Source organism: Gossypium hirsutum, chromosome A13 (assembly GCF_007990345.1).
Source record: "Gossypium hirsutum isolate 1008001.06 chromosome A13, Gossypium_hirsutum_v2.1, whole genome shotgun sequence".
Taxonomy (NCBI): domain Eukaryota; kingdom Viridiplantae; phylum Streptophyta; class Magnoliopsida; order Malvales; family Malvaceae; genus Gossypium; species Gossypium hirsutum.
In genome coordinates, this window is record NC_053436.1 from 93,185,448 (window position 1) to 93,202,385 (window position 16,938).

The 16,938-nt window shown below is 36.0% G+C and overlaps 2 non-coding genes across 2 annotated transcripts; one reads left to right on the forward strand and one right to left on the reverse strand.

Annotated features, from left to right (window-relative positions):
• The first annotated feature begins 6,472 nt into the window (after positions 1-6,472).
• LOC121213161 (small nucleolar RNA R71) lies at positions 6,473-6,578 on the forward strand. The gene has a single exon (XR_005908531.1). It is a non-coding gene; the product is annotated as a small nucleolar RNA R71 (small nucleolar RNA).
• A 1,643-nt stretch (positions 6,579-8,221) lies between these two features.
• Positions 8,222-8,327, reverse strand: LOC121212906 (small nucleolar RNA R71). The gene has a single exon (XR_005908278.1). It is a non-coding gene; the product is annotated as a small nucleolar RNA R71 (small nucleolar RNA).
• Positions 8,328-16,938: the final 8,611 nt, after the last annotated feature.

Here is a 16,938-nt window from a genome sequence, read left to right on the forward strand (position 1 = left end):
CTGTTTGGTTCCTTATCAGATTATTCTTCTTTAGTGGTTGTAACTGATTCAGTTTCAGTTTCATTTGTTGACTCCTCAGTATCTAGCTCAGTTGGTTTTTCTTGCTCACCTTGATTCAGCTCATGCACCTTCTCTACTAACCTTTGAAGATCATCACTTGTAATGCACCCTGGGACATATTGCCCCTTCAAATTCGCTTGTGTTTTAACACGGGCCCTTAAGCAAAGTGAAGTGATTAATGATGGGAAATAAGCACTTCCTGTTTTCTTTTTAGCACAATAAGAAATCTCTTTGAGAATAGTTTTCCCAACATTAATGGACTTTTCTGTCAAGATTGCATATAACAAGAGTATTCGTTCCATCGAGATGGTGGAACTATGTGAGATAGGCAACTGTAGCGAACAAAATAAAACCATACATTTGCTACTGGTTTTAGGTATTCTCTTCAGCAAGAATGACTTCCATACTTTCTTATAATCCATTGGGATCCTGGATTTGTTACAACATTAAGTACTTGTTGAAGAAAATCCTAATTTATGTTGTTTATCATAGGGTAGTACTCATTTTCTTCAACATCAGTAAGTTAAACAAATCATTGATGAACTTAGAAGTAAGAGGTACATTTTTCTTTCGAACGATGACCTCAGTTGCATCTTGTGTGGTCAAACTTGCATAGAACTCTCGAACTAGTTCATCATCAGGAAGTGAACGAGCTTCACAAAATCGTTCCCACTTGAGAGCATTGATTGTCTTTCTAATTGGCACAGGGACAACCATAAAATCATTACTCTTCAAGTTAAAACCTTTTTCCAGCATCATAGGTTGATGCTTGAAAATTGAATCAAATCTCTCTCACTTCTTCATCAATCACAATCGGGTTTTTAAGAGTAGTCTTCGACGATCTAGTTTTTTTGCTAGACAAGGTATTTTCTCGAAAATTTGGCAAAGTTCTGCTTACAAGGGAAAAAGAGAAACCGGCAAGGTGGGTAGAACTTGCTACGGTAATAACCTTTCGAAGGCAAGAATGGTGCAACGGCAGTACTTCGGCAATCTCTTTGCGGCGGCACTAGATGATTTCAGCACAAGGGGAAGAGAAACTAGGGTTTCTTTCAGGATTTAAGGTTGACGATTTAAGAGAAAAGTTTAAGGCTTTTGGGGTTTAAGCAAATAGCTTTGAGGGGTATGAAAAATAGTAGAATGAAGAGGGGTTTATATAGGGAAAAATTAGGGCAACATGTAGGAAAAACTTAGCTAATTAGGTTTACTTGGGCGGCAAGTAATAGAAGTGGTGGCAATAGGTGTGGAGTTTTCCCTCTTTTCGCTGTCTTGGGCCTCAAATTAAGACTGTATCTTACTAAAAAACAAATTGATTAGTACTTGGGCCAAATTTGACCCCCTTTATTAACATAAAAATTTAAAATTTAAACAAAACAAGTGAAACTAAAAAAAAATAATTTAAATCTTAATTAGAAAATTTCTTCTCAATAAATTACATTAAATTAATTCCCAGGAATGGTTGGAGGGGTCACAGTGGTCCCGCTTAAGTTCCAATCTCCTTAGACAGAATTAATTAAATGTACTAAATTAAGAAAATAAATCCTAATTATTTATTTATTTACAAAACAAGTTTATGAAAAATCAAAGGTCTGTTAATTTGAACGAGGATTCAACTCGCTCAACGTCACCATCCCAATAATGTTTGAGACGTTGACCATTGAATTTAAACATACCTCCGTAATTGTCGTATAAGTCAACAGCTCCATAAGGATAAACTCGATAGATGGTATAAGGTCCTTTCCATCGGGTTTTAGCTTTCCAAGAAATAACTTCAGCCTTGAATTAAACAACAAAACCTTCTAACCTTCTTTAAACTCACGAGGTCGTATATGACTATCATGCCATCTTTTTGATCTTTCTTTATACATTTTGGCTTTCTCATAGGAAAATAACCTCAGCTCTTCCAACTCATCCAATTGTAACATCCTTCTCTCACCGGCTTGGTTAAGATCAAAATTCAACTTTTTCAAAGCCCAGTGAGCTCTATTCTCCAACTCTAATGGAAAATGACATGCCTTCCCAAAAACCAACCGATAAGGAGTCATTCCTAACGGTGTCTTAAATGTTGTTTGATAAGCCTATAATGCATTATCGAGCCTTCGAGACTAATCTTTTCTGCTGGGGCGTACTACATTTTCAAGGATACCTTTGATTTCACGGTTCACTCTTTCAACTTGCCCATTGGTCTGGGGGTGATAAGAAGTAGCAATCTTCTACTTCGTATTATATTTGTCAAGCAACCACTTAAGCCATTTGTTCACAAATTGAGAACCTTCATCACTAATAATAGTTCTTGGTGTCCCAAATCGTGTAAACACATGCTTATGTAAGAATCACATGAATACCTTAGCATCATTTATAGGGTATGCTTCAGCTTCAACCCACTTGGATACATAATCCACAGTAACTAAGATGTATTTGTTCCCATATGAAGAAGGAAACAGGCATAAAAAGTCAATGCCCTATACGTCGAATAATTCAATCTCCAAAATATTTGTTAAAGGCATTTCATTCCTCCTTGATATGTTTCTACTCCTTTGGCATCTATCACAGTTCTTCACATAGGCATAAGCATCTTTAAGTAGTGTGGGCCAAAAGAAACATGCTTGTAAAACCTTAGCTGCAGTACGAGCACCACCAAAGTGTCCCCCACTTGGAGATGAATGGCAATGATATAGGATCTCAGCAATCTCACTTTCAGCTACACACTTTCAGATTATATTATCTGCACACTGTTTAAACAAGAACAGGCTCTCCTAAAAATAATACCGACTATCATGAAGGAATTTCTTCCTTTGTTGGTATGTCATTTCTTGAGGAATTATTCCACAAGCAAGATAATTGGAAAAATTAGCAAACCAAGGTGTTTCATGAATTTGACTTACCTCAAATAAGTGTTCATCTGGGAAATTCTTATTGATAGGCACATGTGATCGAGTTACCTCATCTTGCTACAACCTCGACAGATGACCAGCTACTTGATTTTCAGCACCTTTTCTGTCTTGGATCTCAAGGTCAAATTCTTGGAGTAAAAGTATCCAACAAATTAGCCTCAGTTTTGCACCTTTTTTTGTGAGTAAGTATTTAATGGCTGCAAGGTGAGTAAATACTGTAACTTTGGTACCTATTAGATATGAACGAAATTTGTCAAAAGCAAAGACTATAGCAAATAGTTCCTTTTCAGTTATCGTATAATTGAGTTGGGCTCCCGTCAAGGTTCTACTTATATAGTAAATGGGGTGGAACACTTTGTTTTTTCTTTGACCCATCACAGCTCCAACATCATAATCACTTGCATCGCACATCAACTCAAAAGGTGTGCTCCAATCGGGTGTAATGATTATGGGGGCTGAGATTAACCATTTTTTCATCTCTTCGAAAGCTTCTAAACATGCTTTGTTAAAATCGAACTCTGCATCTTTCTTTGTTAAAATCGAACTCTGCATCTTTCTCTAACAACAAACACAACAATTTAGAAATTTTTGAAAAATCTTTGATAAACCTTCGATAAAAACCGGCATGGCCTAAGAAACTTCTTACTCCTTTCACATTCACTGGGGTTGGTAATCTTTCAATTATGTCTACCTTTTCTTTTTCGACTTCAATTCCTTTCTTTGAAATTCTATGCCCTAAGACAATTCCTACCTTAACCATAAAATGGCATTTCTCCCAGTTAAGGACAAGATTCGTCTCTTCGCATTTCTTCAGTACCTTAGCCAAATTACTCAAACAAATATCATAAGTGTTACCAAAAATGGAAAAATCATCCATGAAAACCTCAACAAAATTTTCAACCATATTAGTGAATATTACCATCATGCATCGTTGAAATGTTATAGGTGCATTGCATAAACCAAAAGGCATTCGCCTAAAAGAAAATGTACCATACGGACAAGTAAAGGTTGTTTTATGTTGGTCCTCCAGGGCTACAACTATTTGGTTTTATCCCGAATAACCATCTAAAAAATAATAGAATTCATTACCTGCTAGTCTATCTAGCATCTGATCCATAAAAGTCAACGGGAAATGGTCCTTCCGAGTGGCTTTATTTAGCTTTCTGTAGTCAACACAAATTCTCCAACCAGCAACAGTTCTTGTTCGGATCAATTCGTTATGCTCATTCTCAACAATCGTAATTCCACCTTTCTTCGGTATACACTGTACCAGACTTACCCACGAACTATCTGAAATAGGATAGATGATTCATGCATCCAACCATTTGATCACTTCCTTTCTCACAACTTCCTTCATAATAGGATTGAGCCTCATTTGCCCATCAATTCGAGCTCTTTCACCTTCCTTTAGAATAATTTTGTGTATGCAAAATGAAGGGCTTAGACCTCGAATATTAGCTATGGTCCAACCAATTGCTTTCTTAAATTTCTTTAAAATAGAAATTAATTTCTCCTCTTGATCTTTTGCCAGTTTTGCTGAAATAATCACAGGCAAAGTGGAACAGTCACCTAAATAAACGATTTCAAATGGAAAGGAAGTACCTTTAGTTCGAGTGTAGGTAGATCTTCGATTGACAATTAGGGTTGCACAAATTCTCTGACTTCTAACTCCAATGGTTCAAACTGTGTGGATTGAATAAAATTTCTCAGATTGGCTTCCACCAGAACCATGTTTTCTTCACTTTTTTCATCCTCCAAAGGGTCAAACCCTAAGGCTTTGTCCAATGGATCTTCTTTAAAATTGCTTTCCATATAAACCAAGGTTTCTATATATTCCACAACTGAACACTCTTTTGTCGAATTGGGAAATTTCATCGCTTTAAGAATGTTAAAAGTTACTAGATCATGTTAAACTCGCATGGTGAGTTCGCCTTTCTGCACATCAATTAACATTCTTCCCGTGGCTAGGAAAGGTTTCCCAAGGATAATTGGCACTTCCTTATCTGCTTTAAAATCTAAAATAATAAAATCAACAAGAAAATTTTTTTTATCAACTCTTACCAAAATATCCTCGATCTTTTCTTCATATGCTAATGATCGATCCGCTAGCTGAAGCGTCACAATTGTAGGTCTTACTTCTGCTACCCCTAGCATCTTGAAAATAGACTTAGGCATCAATTTAATACTTGCTCCTAAGTCACACAATGCTTTACCATAGTAAGATTCACCAATGTTACAAGGTATCGTAAAGCTTCTTGGATCCTTCAATTTTGGTGGCAGCTTATTCTGCAGGAATGCACTGCACTCCTTTGTCAAGGCGACAGTCTCATACTCATTCAGTCGTTTCTTTATGGATAGTACATCCTTCATAAACTTCATATAATTCGACATTTGTTCTAAAGCCTCCACCAATGGAATATTGATATGTAATTGTTCAAAAAATCCAAAAACTTCTTGAATTGCACCTCCTGTTTTTACTTGTGTTGCTACAATCTTTGTGGATATGGAGGTGATGAACTTTTGGTTGAACCGGACAACTCTTCTGAGTAGGTAAATCTGTATCCAAAGAAGATGTTAAAGTATCTGAATTCACTAAGTTAGGATTGACCTTGTCAGTCTTTGTAGTTTCTGATTCTTTTGGTGTAGGAATTTCAATAGCTGGTTGACTTTCCTCCTTTTCAATAGGCTCGTCTTCGACATCAATCAATCGGGGTTCCAGAATTTTACCACTTCGCAATGCCACTGCCTTGATATGTTCTTTACCCAAGTTTCTTGGATTCTCAGTATCGCTTGGTAAGGTTCCTTACGGTCTATTACGAAGCTCTGTAGCTAACTGACCCATTTGGTTTTCTAAATTTTTCAGTGTTACTGCTTGGCTCTAGATCACAGTGTCATTCTTTGCCATGTACGCTTTCAATAAGTTCTCCAAACTGTTTGATGCCTCAACATGAGGTGGTTTTGGAGCTTGCTGATTAAACCCTTGAGATTGGTTGGGTCTATGATGCATAAAGTTGTTGTTTGGTCCATTTCCTTGGTTGCTCTAAGAAAATTTAGGATGATTACACCATGAAGGATTATAGAAGTTGGACTGGGGTTCTTGTCCACTCCTATTTTGATGTTAGTTCCCCACATAGTACACTGACTCAGGATTCAATGGGCACTTCTCGAAAGAATGACCTTTCCCATAATACACACAGGAAACTACTTCAAACGGACTTGGTGGCCGAACTGCAAAATTATTAACACTATTAGCGGTAAACTGCTTTAACATAGAGGAAATAGACGATACCTGAGCTAATAATGAAGTGAGAGCATGAACTTCATCAACTCCAGCTACACGTCTTCCTGAAGTTGTTCGATTTGTTGGCCGTTGATAGTTAGTGCTTGCAATCCTCTCAATGATCTCATAAGCCTCATTATAAGACTTAGAAAAAATTGCACCGTTCGCAGAAGCATCTACCATCAATCTTGTATGTGCATTGAGACCATTATAGAATGTCTCCAACTTGATACAATGAGGAATCCCATGATGAGGACACTTACGAAGTAACTCCTTGAATCACTCTCAAGCCTCATACAAAGACTCGTCAACAGTTGTTGGAAAGTTGTGATCTCGTTCCTCAACTTAGCATTCTTGCTAGGCGGGAAATACTTAACCAAAATTCTCTCTGCTAATTCTTGCCATGTGGATATAGAACTTGGTGGCAATGAATTGAGCCATGCTCGTGCTCGATCTCACAACAAGTACGGAAACAACTTCAACCTCAGTGCATCTTCAGTCACATCGGTTGTCTTGAATAAATCACTCACCTCCATAAACAATCGAAGGTGGAGATGTGGATCTTCTGTGGGCATACCACTAAATTGGCCCTCCGTTTGTAGCACTTGAAACATCACTGGTTTCAATTCGAATTAGGTTGCCTCAATATCTAGACTTCTAATTCCTGGATTTAACTCATTGAAAAGCAGCACAGCATATTGTCTGACGTATCGATCCCTATCATCGACAATGAGGATAGGATTTCGTACATGATCAGCTTCATTACCTTGGTCTTGATTCTGATTTCCAAGGTCCATCTCGACTTATTTTTGAGCTGCTCATTCACGTCTTCTTTGTCTAAAAGTTCGCTCAATTTTAGGGTCTATTAGGAGTAAATCGATAATCTGATCTATGCTCATAAACCCCTAAAAAGAAAATCCCAAAATTAAAAAGAATAAGTTAGTAATGTTAGAAGTAACCAAATTGAAAATAAATAATTTCACAAAAAATGACTAAGGCAACAGTTGACAATCCTCGAAAACAACGCCAAAAACTTGTAATGCTCGGGTTTGTGCAAGTATACACAGTCATTATCAAATAATAAGTAAGTATCGAGTTATCGTCTCCACAAGAATTGTATTTGTGCTAAGCCAATTAATTTGTAACATTATAATAATAATTTGACAAATAAAAAACAATATAATTGAGACGTGATGAAAAATTAAGTATATGAAACTAAATGCAATGATCCCTAATGCAATTTATCCTAATATTGTTTGATAGGTTCGCTTGTCTTTTCATTGTAATAATAGTTAGTCTAGGTTTGATCTTCATTATAAATATTTATTACTTGTTACGAATCACACGATCAAGTTTTTGGCGCCGTTGCCGGGGAACTGAAATATTAGGAACACTAAATTTTTATTACTTTAGCCATTTATTTTTCTTGCAATTTTATTTTATTTTATTATTTATTAATTTACTTTTTTTCTCTCTTGGCAGGTTTTTATAGTTTATGACTAGAAGAAACCCATCAGGACCATTACTTTTTAACGAAGAAATCGATCGCACAGTTCATAGAAATCAAAGAGAAATAAGGCGTAGTTTACGATACACAGAGAACGAGCGAGAAAACGATACTAAAACCCCAACCGAAGAGATGGTCGAAAACCCAGGCGATCAGCTGCCTCCTGCAATTGCAGCTAATCAAAATCCTGCTCCACGTACTATGTATGACTATGCTAAACCTTCTTTAATGGATTGCAGCAGTTTGGTGAATTTTGATGGATTGCAGGATGAGGATCCCAACACGCGTTTGGTGAATTTTCTTGAATTTTGCGATACATTCAAAATCAATGGCGTTTCTGATGATGCCATTCATCTTCGGTTATTTCCCTTTTCATTGAGAAACAAAGCTAAACAGTGGTTGAACTCGTTACCACGAGGGTCTATCACTGCTTGGGAACAAATGACCGAGAAATTTTTACTAAAATATTTTCCGCCGGCTAAAATGGCTAAATTATATATCTCTTCTTTTGTGCAGATGGATTTAGAAACACTTTACAATGCATGGGAGAGATACAAGGACTTACTAGAAGGTGCCCTCACCATGGGTTACCGCTTTGGCTGCAAGTCAAACGTTCTACAATGGTGTAAATCCCTCGACAAGAAAAATGATTGACGCAGCTGCTGGCAGAACCATCAACAATAAAACACTAGAAGATGCCTATGAATTCATAGAGGAGATGTCACTGAACAACTATCAGTGGCAAGTTATGAGGACAAAGCCAACGAAAATAGCTGACGTTTATAACATCGATTCAGTTACCATGCTCTCTAATCAGGTAGAACTTCTCAAGAAAAAGATTGATAGTTTTCTTGGTTCTACGCAAGTACATCCAGTAATGAGGTGTGACTCAAGCGGAGGAGGTGTGCATACAGAATATCAATCCTTCAATCCTACAACCGAAGAGGAACAAGTCAACTATATGGGTAATAATAACTTTAGATCTCAAAATAACCCATACAGTAATACTTATAATGCAGGTTAGAGGAACCACCCAAATTTCTCCTAGGGTGGTCAAGGAAATCAAAAGCCACAAAATCCTCAGGGTTTTCAACAGCCACCTTATCAACAAGAGAAGAAATCGAACCTTGAGGAGATGCTCTCAAAATTTATATCTATGTCAGAAACCCGTGTCCAAAATACCGAGACATCACTTAAGAATCAACAAGCATCGATCCAAGGACTAGAAACTCAGATAAGCCAGCTTTCTAAACTAATCTCGGAAAAACCACCAGAAAATTTTTTTAGCAATACGAAATCCAGAGAGCATGTCAAAGCAGTTACACTAAGGAGTGGGAAAGTGTTAGTGGAATCTGAAAAAAAGTTAGCACAAGAAGCCGTGGAAAACGAAAGGAGGGAAGAAAAACCCAAAAAATAGTGACAAACCAGTACCGGAGGAATATTCAACACCGCTTCCATATCCAGCAAAATTAAAAAAAGATTGGATTGATGCACAATTTGGTAAGTTTCTTGAACTTTTTAAGCAATTACATATCAACTTACCTTTTGTTGAAGCTATCTCGCAGATGCCTACATACGCAAAATTTTTGAAGGAGCTTTTAACAAATAAAAGGAAGTTTGAGGACTTATCTACAGTAGAACTCAACAAGGAGTGCTTCGCCATACTCTAAAATAAACTCCCAACCAAACTAAAAGATCCAGGAAGTTTTACTATCCCTTGCTTAATTGGTAATCTGAATATTGAAAAAGCACTAGCTGATTTAGGCACTAGCATTAATTTAATGCCCTATAAAATGTTCAAACAACTTGGTCTTGGGGAACCTAAACCCACTAGGATGAGTATTCAATTAGCCGATAGATCTGTTAAATATCCTAGGGGTATTATAGAAGATGTACTCGTAAAAGTAGATAAATTTATATTCCCTGTTGATTTTGTTGTGCTTGACATGGATGAAGATGTGGAAGTACCCTTAATTTTAGGGCGCCCATTCGTAGCCACTGCTAGAGCCGTGATTGACGTGGGTGACTGTAAATTGGTACTTAGAGTAGGTGACGAGGAAATGATCTTTAAAATTTATGATGCTATGAGATTCTCTAGGGAGTAAGATGATTCATGTTATTTCATTGACTCTATTGATCATATTACTCAAGACTCTTTTCAGGAAATTGTACAAGAGGAGACGACAAAACCATGTCCAGCTCAAGATGAAGAGATAGGTGAGGAACCTGATAACCATCCGTCAAGACAAGTAGAATATGAGGGTATTAAGATCAATGATGAACTTAAGCAAAAACCCTCTATTGAGGAGCCTCCCAAACTGGAACTTAAACAATTACCAAACCATTTAGAATATGCATTCCTTGGAAATAATTCTACATTACCAGTTATTATTGCTTCTAATTTACAACCCAAGGAGAAAGATGAATTAATCCAAGTATTAAAAGAACATAAGAAGGCCATAGCATGGAAAATTTCTGACATTAAAGGAATCAGTCCTTCTTTTTGCACCTACAAAATTTTAATGGAAGATGAATACAAACCATGTGTGCAAGCTCAAAGACGTCTGAACCCCAACATGAAGGAAGTTGTAAAAGATGAGGTAATTAAACTTCTAGATGCTGGAATTATTTATCCTATTTCTGACAGTTCTTGGGTAAGTCCAGTGCAGGTTGTCCCCAAGTAAGGAGGCATGACGGTTGTGACCCAATGAGAAGAATGAGCTAATCCCAACAAGAACGGTTACAGGATGGATAGTTTGCATAGACTACAGGAAACTAAATGACGCCACAAGAAAAGATCACTTCCCCTTGCCATTCATTGACCAAATGTTAGAAAGATTATCCGGACACATGTATTACTGCTTCCTAGACGGACTCTCTGGTTACTTCCAAATCCCAATAGCTCCTGAAGATCAAGAAAAGACGACATTCACATGCTTATATGGTACGTTCGCTTATCGTAGAATGCCTTTTGGATTATGTAATGCCCCTGCTACTTTTCATCGCTGTATGATAGCTATATTCGACAAACTCGTGGAAGATATCATGGAAATCTTCATGGATGATCTTTCGGTATTCGGTAACTCTTTCCATCTCTGCCTTAAAAATTTAAAATGGGTTTTAATAAGATGTGAAGAAACAAACCTTGTGCTTAACTGGGAAAAATGTCACTTCATGGTTCAAGAAGGTATTGTACTAGGGCATAAAATCTCTAGTAAAGGGATTGAGGTGGATAAATCTAAAGTAGAAACAATCGAGAAATTACCACCTCCTAGTTCAGTTAAGGCTATTAGAAGCTTTTTAGGACATGCTAGTTTTTATAGAAGATTCATTAAGGATTTTTCTAAAATAGCTATGCCTTTAACTAAATTGCTAGAAAAAGATATACCTTTTAACTTCGATTAGGAATGTTTAGAAGCATTTAATACTTTAAAGGATAAATTAATTAATGCTCCAATTATAATTACACCTGATTGGAACTTGCCATTTGAACTAATGTGTGATGCGAGTGATTTTGCAGTAGGTGCAGTATTAGGACAGTGAAGAGACAAGCATTTTCAACCTATCTATTACGCCAGCGAAACCTTAACGGCTACACAAGAAAACTATACTACTACAAAAAAAGAGTTGCTAGCTATGGTTTTTTCTTTTGATAAATTTCGATCATATCTCATATTGTCTAAAGTTGTTGTTTACACTGACCATTCCGCCCTTCGCTATCTTTTAACGAAAACCAATGCAAAACCTCGACTCATCCAATAGATTCTCCTTTTGTAGGAATTTGACTTGGAAATTCAGGACAAGAAAGGAGCTGAAAATCTAGCGACTGATCATCTGTCCAGACTCGAGAAAACCAATACCAGAGAACTAGTTGACGTGGAAATAAATGATTCGTTCCCTGAAGTACAATTTTTTGCTATATCTAACTTCGAGGTACCTTGGTTTGCAAACATCGCGAATTTTTTAGCTACTAACATTATCCCAAAAGGATTAACACACCAGCAAAAGAATCGATTCTTTAATGATGTAAAAAACTACTTTTGGGACGATCCATTTCTGTTTCACAGATGTGCAGATCAAGTCATTAGAAGATACGTTAAAGGATCAGAAATATCAAAAATATTGGAACAAAGACCGCATAGAAAATAATTGAATCAGGTTTTTATTGGTCTTCGTTATTCAAAGATGCTATCAGGTATGTTACTTTATGTGACAAATGCCAACGGACAGGTAACATATCTAAACATGATGAAATGCCTCAAAACTATATGCTTTCTTGTGAAATATTTGATGTGTGGGGTATCAATTTCATGGGCCCATTCCCCAGTTCATTTGGAAATAAATATATCTTAGTAGCAGTTGACTACATGTCCAAATGGGTAGAAGCTCAAGCTCTACCTACTAATTATGCTAGAGTGGTAGTACGTTTCCTTAAAAAACTCTTTTCGAGATTCGGAACACATAGAGCAATTATCAACGACAGGGGCACTCATTTTTGTAATACCAAATTGAAAAAACCCTTAAGAAATACAGAGTTCATCATAGAACGGCCACCCCATACCATCCTCAAACTAAGGGACAAGCTGAAGTAGCAACCCGAGAACTCAAACGGATCCTTGAAAAAACGGTAGAATCAAACAGAAAAGACTCGGCAACAAAAATAGACGATGCCTTATAGACTTACGGAACCGCTTTTAAGACTCCTATAAGGACATCACCTTATAGACTTGTTTATGGCAAAAGTTGTCATATCCCATTCGAACTAGATCAAAAAGCTTTTTGGGCTATTAAATTTCTAAACCTTGATCCCGAACTTGCAGGAAAAAATAGGTTGATGCAGCTAAACGAGCTAGATGAATGGCGAGCCAATGCAGACAAAAATTCATGCCTATACAAGGAAGCAACAAAGCGGTGCTATGACTGTGACAGCCCAAAATTGGGTTTAGTCGGAACAGTGGTTTCGGGACCACAAACCCGACGAGAAAAATTATTATTTTTATTATATTTTTATAGTCTATAAATTTATGAAAATATTTCGTCAAAATTTCATTCGAAAATTTTGACGTTTGAGCACTCAATTTAGTCAAATGGACTAAATTGTAAAAAGTGCAAAAGTTGAGTTCTTTATATATGAGGTGCCTAATTGTTATGAGTTTTAAATTGAAAGTCCTTATGTATAATTATTCCTTTAATAAGTTAGTGAATGGATATTTCTTTGGTATTTTTGAAATTTGGTTGAAATAAAAAGGGTAATTTTGTAAATTAATTAAAATAACCTAATAAGACAAAAATGATAAAAGCTATCATTTTTTTCCATTCTTTCTTCTTCAACCGTGGGAAAGAACCGAAAATGGCAGCCATGGATGCGCTCCATTCGGCCAAGCTTCTATGGCTTATACAGGTACGGTTTTTGTCCTGTTTTTAATGATTTTCGTATTTTTGAGATCCCCGAAGCTTAAATTTTCTATTTCTACCAATTGATTGAAGAGAAATTAGAGTTTAAAAATTTACCCATTCATCATATGGTTGTGTTTTGATGATTTATAGTGGATAATGAATGTTTGATGTGTTAAAAATGAGTTTTATTCAATGAATTTCGATACAAATGTCAAAAAGGGTTAAATTGTAAAAGTTATAAATTGGTCATAAGTGTGTGAATTAGTGAAAATTTGGAGTTGCCATAGAAGAGAAAAATGTTTAGCATGTCTTAAACCTTATAGAAATTGAATAAAAAATTATTGTACGAGCCTAGGGGTAAAAGTGTAATTTTTGAAAAGTTAGGGGCATAATTGTAAATTTTCCAAATTTTGATATATGAATTGAATTGGTTAGTGTGTTGATAAAATATGTTAAATAAGTGTTATTTGACATGTTAGATCAAGAAAACATGAAATTTTGGATTAAGATCAGGGAAGAACAAAGTTGTGTGCTAAGTTAGGAAAGTTAGCCGTTTCGGCATTTGAGGTAAGTTGGTATGATAATAATACTGCAATAATGTTATTGCCTTGATATTAAATGAGATGTAATTTTATATGTAAGTAATACATCAATTTTACTTGTATTATGATATTTTATAATAATATTGGAAATATGTTTGTTGATAATTACTTGATTGGTGAAATTGTTGGAAAAGAGAGAGAAATCCCAGTTGAACCTTCGGAAAGATTGAATGATACAGATGGTACGTAGCTAGGTCACATGTATGATGCTAAGTGCACATCATGTGTACAAGAAAGCTACGAGACATTATAATGTAGCTAGGTCGCATGGGTGATACTATGTGTACACCATGTAGACAAGAGAGCTATGGGATATATGTAGCTAGGTCGCATGCGTGGTTCCAGGTGAAGGACACCATGTAGACAAGAGAGCTACGAGATAAACTGGCTAGGTCACATGGGTGGTACTAAGTGTTCACCATGTGTACAAGAGAGCCGAACTATATGATGGGTGGAGCTATGTGCTGAAACCACCAAGTATCGAGTATTGATCTGAAGTGTTCAATAGAAAACTTACTATGTACTGCTTTGTGAGTTTTGTGAGGAATAAGTGCAGGAACTTGGTTATGTGAATGATGTGTTCATTAAGTGACTGAGATGTGGCAAGGTTATAAACAAGTAAGTTCGTACGTATTAAGTATTATTATATTGAGCATTTAATGCGTTGGAATCATATAAATGGAATATTTATGAGTATTTTAATGATTAATGATTTATCGACCAAACGAACGGCACTTAGTTTGCGAAGTATTGAGGATGGCACTTAGTGTGCAAGACATTCGAAATGACACAGTGTATGAAGTATTGATGATGACACTTAGTGTGTGAAACATCTGAAATGGCACTTAGTGTGCGAAGTATCGAGGATGGCACTTAGTGTGCGAAACATCCGGTATAGCACTTAGCGTGCAAGACATCGATTGTGCAGCGACATTTCGTGTAAGTATGATTTTGTTATGGATCGGTACAGGTATGTTCATGTATGTATGAGCTTGTTAATAAGCATTATTATAATTGAGATTTAATGCTGTATAATTGAATTGTTGATGATTATGATTGTACGGAAGTATTTTATGAAAATTTGGCATTGGAAATTCCTGTTGAACCTTAGGAATAAATTAGGATACAAAGGGCATGTCATTAAAGTTACATTGATTGGCTTCGGGCCATGATATTGGCACTTAGTGTGCGAGATTCCCGAGTATCCAATTTTTGTTCCAAATAGTTCAACGGGTATATCGAAAATATGAATGAGTAATTTAGCCTTGACAGATTTGAGTTACTGCAGTAGTGTAGCTTTGAAAATACACTAAAAATAGTGGAAAATGAGTTAGAGGCAAAATAAAATATGGGATTAAAGCTTAATGAGTCTATATTCACATGAAAGAAATAGGAGAAGAAAAAGAATTCCATATTGTGTGATATTTGAATTCTTGTGAAACAGGGTCTGAATGAATTCGAGATCCCCTGTTCTGACTTTAGAAATTCACCAAAAATTGTAAAAAAATTATTAAGAGTCATACTTACATGCATGGATTCCTTATTGAGTCTATTTTTAGGGGAAATAAACAGAATGGTCGTTGTAATTCTGTACAGGAAGAAATTTGGTTCGTAGTTCACAGGGGTCAGAGTGGTCATACCCTGAAACAGGGGAGAATTTAACTAATAAACTGTACTAATTGGCCCAACCAAAAATTCTAGAAAAAAATTAGTAAGTAGACATATGAGTCTAGTTTCAAGAGAAATAGACAAGAACATTATTCAAGTCTTTTACTATGAGATAATTGAACTTTAGTACAGAAGGGTCAGAACTGTCAGACAATGAATCAGGTGTAACTTTAAGGAATAAACTGTACTATTTAGCTTAACCAAAAATTCTGGAAATTTTATGGAAGAAAGGAAAATAAGTCTAGTTTCATGGAAAATTAATGGAACTTAATTCGGAGTTTTGTAGCTCCAGATATAAATAAATTAGTGACTATGATTCAGGAAAATAGCCTTAGCTGATCTTGTGTAAAAAGATGAAATCATGTGATTAATGATTCTATTTTCTTGAGCATATTTATTGAGGAATGGGATAATATTGTTAATTAAATTGCTTATTATTATTAATATTCCAACTTACTAAGCTTTTAAGCTTACACCATTTTCCCATTTCTCTTAGTGTTGTCAGGTTGGCTCGGGGTTGGAGATCGTCGGAAGTATCATCACACTATTAGTTTATCAAATTAGAATAATGGTAATTCTTATTTATTGTCAAATAAGTGGCATGTATAGATAATAAGTTATATTTGGTATTTTGCTTCATTGTATATAGCCATAAGATTTGGCTCATAATGGTTAAAGTTCTGTAAACCTATTTTATGTATGCATAGATAAATATCTTGGTGTGGCTAAGTTAAGAACACAAAAAGGGCTTGGAAAATAGCATATGATACACATGGGCTTGAGACACGGCCGTGTGTCTCAGCCGTGTGAAGAACACGGCCACCACATGGGTGTGTGGTCTAGCCGTGTGAGCAAGTCAGTAGCTAACTAATTTTTACACGGGGTCTAGCACGGGCGTGTGACCCTGCTTTGGTAAAAAAAATTACTAACTGTCTGAAAGATTTCGGTTTGTTTCCAAACCAATTTCAATGATTGTTTTGGGCCTCGTAGGCCCTTTTAAGGGACAAATTATATATGTTTGAAAAGTTTAAAATTTGATGAAATTTTATGTCTTAGTTTTAAATGATTACAAGTACTTAAGTCCGGTAATACCTCGTACCCTATTCCGGCATCAGATACGAGTAAGGGGTGTTACAATGACATTCGTTTAAAGCAACGAAAACAATTTGAAGTTGGAGATCTTGTCTTACTATACAACTCAAGACTCAAATTCTTTCTTGGGAAACTAAAATCACGATGGTCAGGACCTTTTGTAATTCAATCTGTTCATCCATATGGCACGATAGAGGTAAGTCACCCATCATATGGAACTTTCAAAGTAAACGGACAACGTCTCAAACTTTATAATGGTGAGGATTTTAAAGTCGATGGAAAGTAGCTACGACTCCACAAGCCGCCCTGAGTATACTAACAAGGAAACAGTCGAGCTTAGACTATAAACAAGCGCTTCTCGGGAGGCAACACGAGTACTAACCATTTTAAATTATTTTAAATTCAAGTTTTAAACATTTAGGTCACTAACAGAGTATTTAA